Source organism: Coregonus clupeaformis, chromosome 10 (genome assembly GCF_020615455.1).
Source record: "Coregonus clupeaformis isolate EN_2021a chromosome 10, ASM2061545v1, whole genome shotgun sequence".
Taxonomy (NCBI): domain Eukaryota; kingdom Metazoa; phylum Chordata; class Actinopteri; order Salmoniformes; family Salmonidae; genus Coregonus; species Coregonus clupeaformis.
The window spans coordinates 14444545-14450244 of record NC_059201.1 but is presented as its reverse complement, the minus strand read 5'-3'; positions in this window follow the sequence as shown (position 1 = coordinate 14450244).

Below are 5700 nucleotides of genomic sequence, written 5' to 3'. Positions count from 1 at the left end.
ACTTTCATAAACTACATGATATAGGGAATAGGGTTCCAATTGGGACGTAGCCTGAGATACAAGTTTATGTTGTTATATCTCTCACTTGTTGATACTGAGCACCAGCAACAAACATAATCTTAAAAAATATAATGAGTCATATACATTGAATTCCAACTTGATAAGCAGACCACTTTAATATTTTTTGAGATTTCAGCTATGTGGGTCTTATCTCAAAAGACTTGGGCATACCTAAGAATAGTAGCATTGTGTATCTGTGTACTCTTGTTTGTGTGGACATGGTGGACAGGTCTGTTTGTGTGTGAACAATAGGTGTGTGTGTGTGCATAGGACACTGTGTTTCTCGACAGATGGCTGGAGCTGTTTTATGCTTGGCTAAGACGAGCTCAGAGGAGCCAGCAGCTGTCCAGGACCCTCCTGCTGTTTCCTCCCTATGATTTATCACTGCCACAGTCCACCCAGCCACATTACTTTTTGCTGGAGGAAAACAACCTGCAAGGTGTTTGCTCCTGTTCATCTAAAGTGCCTCAATGGAGAGCCTGCTTGGTTCTCTACACTGTATTTTGCGTCACAAATAGCACCCTATTACCTATATAGTGCACCACTTTTCACCAAGGCCCATAAGGGGTCTGGTCAAAAGTAGTGCACTATATAGGGAATAGGGTGTCATTTGGGATGCAAACTACAGTATACAGAGTGAACCAAGCACTGCCTCAGTGGAAAGCCTGGTTGGTTCACTCTCTCTGTGAGTAGCTTGGCCTGCAGTGTGTAGGCCTATGGGGCATCTTGAGGGAAGACCTGCCTCTCCTCAGCTGCCAGAGATAGCGGTGATGTTCTCCTCAGTCCTCCGTCTTGGTCAGGACCCAGGAGAGATTGGTCGCTCCTATAATTGGTGATCATTAATAAAGGCCTTTTCCTGCTTATCACAGCACTTAGGTCAACAACACAGCAATACATAATAAGACAAGGGAGAGGACAACACCCCCACCGAGTAACACAGCCAATAACATGCACACATACTTTCTCTGTTCTCTCTCTGAGTACTCACTGATCAGTGATTGATGCTATTATGCAACACTGTGTACTCCAGGAGGGATTTCAATCATTTTCTATTGGCCCCGTGACTCTGACCGGTCCCACACCAGGCAGGCAGCATCATGCAATACTACTTCTCTGTCATCCTTCTCTGTCTGTCTAACACTCTAAGTCTCTCTCTCGCTCTGTCTCTCTCTATCTCTCTGTTTCTCAGTCACACTCTCTCACCTCAGCACCTCTCTCCCTCCTTCTCTCTCTTTCTCTGCACTTATATCAGAATAATTTATCAGAATCAGATATCTCCTCTCCCGCTTTCTCTTCCTCTCTCTCTCTCTCTCTCGTTCTCTCTCTCTCTCTGTCCTTTTCACAAGGGGCTACCCACAGTACTCCACAAGCCTGCCACTCTGCAGGGGGCTCTGTCCAACTGCCTGCCTCACCCCAGGAACCCTCCAGACCACCAGATGGTGGCTCAACTCCCAGGGAGATAGAGGGAGACAGAGGGAGGTGGACTGAGAAGAACAGGAAGGAGAGGAAGAAAAGAAGGAAAAAGGAAAGAGCGATACAATCAGTCAATGAGTCCTTGATGAGCGTCTCAAATACACCAGGGGAGAGAAAACGCTAAACATACCCAAGACAGTAACTACTAGTCTACCAGAGTCATTTAAAATGATGAGAGGCAGAAAGGAACATTTCTAACCAGCCTAGAAACACCAGCAGTGCCTCTGTAGCTGCTTTACGGTTGGTGACACATGTTCTGGACTGTGAGGATAACACACTGTTCTATTTCACAGAGAGAGAGAGAAGGTCTGAACTCCCTCCCTCTCACAGCAGGAGACCGGCCAATTAGAGACTGATTGGGGAAAAATTAGGCGCTGCAGTGGGAAGCGAAGGAGAGAGAGGGGTGGCACATAACTAATCTTACACTAAAGAACAGTGGAGGAAGGGAAGAATTATAAAAAATAACCAGACTACCTTTTATGAAAAGTGAAATTAATTGGGTAATCTTCACAGAGTCCAGGTCTTTCTTTCCACATGGCGACGGCGGTATCAATCAAACGCAGACAGCTGAGTGAATTAGCGTGTGGTGCAGATAATGAATAATGAGGGAGAGTCCTGCTGCCATGTCTGAATGATTTCTGCAGAATACTGAGATGAAACCATCTACTTCTCTATGGGAGAGAGGGAGTAGGATCTGGTAGAAAGGACTATTACAATGCAGCTATAATTATGTCTGTGAGTTATGATTATTGTAGCCATGGTTAATTTAACAAATGGCAGAACTATACTGAGCTGTTTCTATGGCATCACACTAATTAATTCATTTCCATCAATATTGCTAAACACTTCCTGCTATCAAATAACAGTGTTGTACATTACACAAAAGAAGACAACAATGTTGAAATGGGAGTCTTGGGATCGGCGGATCGAGACCAGGGAGTTATTCCTAAATCTTTCACTGCGCTTTGGAGTCCCGTTCACGATCATTTCAGGGTGCTCCATTTGTCTTTTTTGCAGGTTACTCAATAGCCAATATACAGCAGGGCTCTTAAAGTGGTGCTGCTGCAGTGTCAGTCTGCTCATCTGTGGTAGTCTTCCCCCATCTCATCTAATGAAGGAGCTCCTTTGAGGGAGACCACATTTCAGTTTGTTCTACAGTAAGTTCGGCATTCAGACCAGGTTGGTGTACAACAAGACACTTACCCCAGATCTAGCCTTCTTGGCTATAGTATTAGAGCACATTGATCTGGGTAAGGCCATATTGGAACTGCCATTGATGCTTGGCCTTAGCCCCTTTTTGAGCTGGTATTAGTTCACTGTGGTCTCCTTGGCCTGGTTTGACCCAGGCATAGGACTGGTCCTAGTGCGACCTCTGGTCTGGTTTGACGCAGTTAGGACTGGTCCTCTGTGCCTGGTCTGGTTGAGCCCTGTTGGGCCTGATTCATTAAGCCTATCGCTAGGCTTTCACACTGTGTTCCGACAGGACATTGACTTAATGAGCAGCTGACAAACAGGCCTGGAGAAGGCCATGGGGCTGCATGGGTGCTGCCTTTCCACCAGTAATCTGCCACTTTACTAAAAGTGCATGTTTTTAGTAAGAAAAGCACACGGTCACACCAGGGCACAGCAGCATGGATGATAGGTGAGCAGTGCCATGATCTCTGGGTCCTTCTTCTGGGTCCTGATCCTAGCTATCAGAAACACTTATCACTGTCTCACTCTGTGTGTGTGTGTGTGTGTGTGCGCGTGTGTGTGTGTGTACATTAATTAGCACATAGTGTATGAAACCATTAGGAAATATAGCGCCCTGTTGTGTTAAGCTGGTATAATGTGCTCCTGGAGCAGAAAAGAGACAGAATGATCAAATCATCATGCACCCAAGGAGCAGTGACAGCCTGCTGATCTTCACACTACACACAAACATTTGGATTGACTCATCTGTATTCCTGAAGGACAGTTTTGTAAAATACTGTAAAGTACTACTTAACTCGTTTTTTGAGTATCTGTACTTTACTATACCATTTATATTTTTGACAACTTATACTTTTGCTTCAATACATTCCTAAAGAAAATCATGTACTTTCTACTCCATACATTTTCCCTGACACCCAAAAGTACTTGTTACATTTTTAATGCTTAGCAGGTCAGGAGAATGGTCCAATTCACGCACTTCTCAAGGGAACATCCCTGGTCATCCCTACTGTATCTCATCTGGCGGACTCACTAAACACACATGCTTCGTTTGTGAATGGGAATGGTGCCGTCTGGTTTGCTTTATATAAGGAATTACTTTTACTATTTAAGTATATTTTAGCAATTACATTTACTTTTGATACTTAAATATATTTAAAACCAAACAGTTTTATACTTTTACTGAAGTAATATTTTACTGGGTGACTTTCACTTTTACTTGAGTCATTTTCTATTAAGGTATCTTTCTTTACCTTTACTCAAGTATGACAATTGGGTACTTTTTCCACCACTGCTGAAGCATATGCATCTTAATCCATATAGTTCAGGATTTGTGGTTTTTATCCACGCAGTAGAGCTTGAGCACATTCCTAATTTTGATTTAAGCTTTCAGAACGACAAAGCAGAACGACAAAGAGGTAAAAATCTGTGAGCCATTAAAAATAGCCCATAAAAACACTTATACTTCCACAAACCTTTATTGTGTCTCTCATTAAAATCATTATTTATGCATTCAGCAGTATTATACATCTTCAAATGCATTCAGAGGTGGACAAATGTAATATTTAGTGCAGGAATAATAAAGTGCATAGATAAAACAACAAATGAATAACTACCAACAGTAAGCTACAAAGGTATTGGGATAGTGACACATTTTTTGTTCTTTCTGTACTCCAGCACTTTGGATTTGAAATGATACAATGACTATGAAGTGCAGACTGTCAGCTTTCATTTTAGGTTATTTTCAGCAATATTGGATGAACCGTTTGGAAATTACAGCACTTTTTGTACATAGTCTTCCCCATTTTAGGGGACCAAAAGTATTGGGACAAATTCACATTAAAGTAGTAAAAAGTTAAGTATTTGGTCCCATATTCATAGCACACAATCACTACATAAAGCTTTGTTGCTCTACAAATGACTCTACTGTATTTGTGCTGAACACTAACCTACTGGAGCACTACAGTATCTTATACTAGGATATAAAACCTGTTAAACCAAATGTTTAGCTATTGATTACATTGATTCGGCACTGGCACCAAAGCCATGGGGATAAGAGCAGTTAAATGGCATCACTAAAAACCAACCTGGTCTCAGATCATTTCGTATTATGCTGTACGTAAAGCCGAGGCACCCCATTTATTATGGATATTACATTTACATTTTAGTCATTTAGCAGCATTTTACAGTTAGTGAGTGCATACATTTTTCATACTGGCCCCCCGTGGGAATCGAACCCACAACCCTGGCGTTGCAAACGCCATGCTCTACCAACTGAGCTACACGGGGCCGGGATATGTAGTGTATGTATTCAATTATGGATGTCCTCACCCATTTCGTATGATATGTTACAAATTACAATTCATAATATATGTTACGAATTTGCTATACGTACAATATGTAACAACTTTTCCAAATGTATGATATTGACGAATTCTAGCTAGGTGGCTAACGTTAGCTAGCTGGCTAACGTTTGCTAGGCTAAGGGTTAGGGAAAGTTAGGGTTAAATAAACATTATGTCAAATTTTTGCATTATAATGGCGGATTTCTTAGGCAAGCGTCCAGCCCCACTGGTTGCGGATACAGGTGCCAAAACAAGGAAAAGTTTAGCCAAGCGACTAAATGATAAGGCTAGGGGAAAAACCAGAGTAAATACAGGTAACAGGTTAGCTTTATGCTATCTAAATTATATGGCTGTCTTGATAAATAACTAAGGTATACATTATATGTACAATCTAAAACCAGTCAGGATATTGACATAAGCATGTGTGTTTTTGAGAGTCATGATCATTTAGAACCTAACGCTAGCTAACATTTCATGTGCATTTCTCTGTTTGAGAGTGATAGAACTGTAATGGAAGCTCGGCTGTAACGTTAGCAGCTGTAATGGTGCTCGGCAGTATAGTTGCTAGCTAGATATAATGTGATATAATAATGGGACATTATCTCATCTTCTAATTATGAAAAGGCCCCAC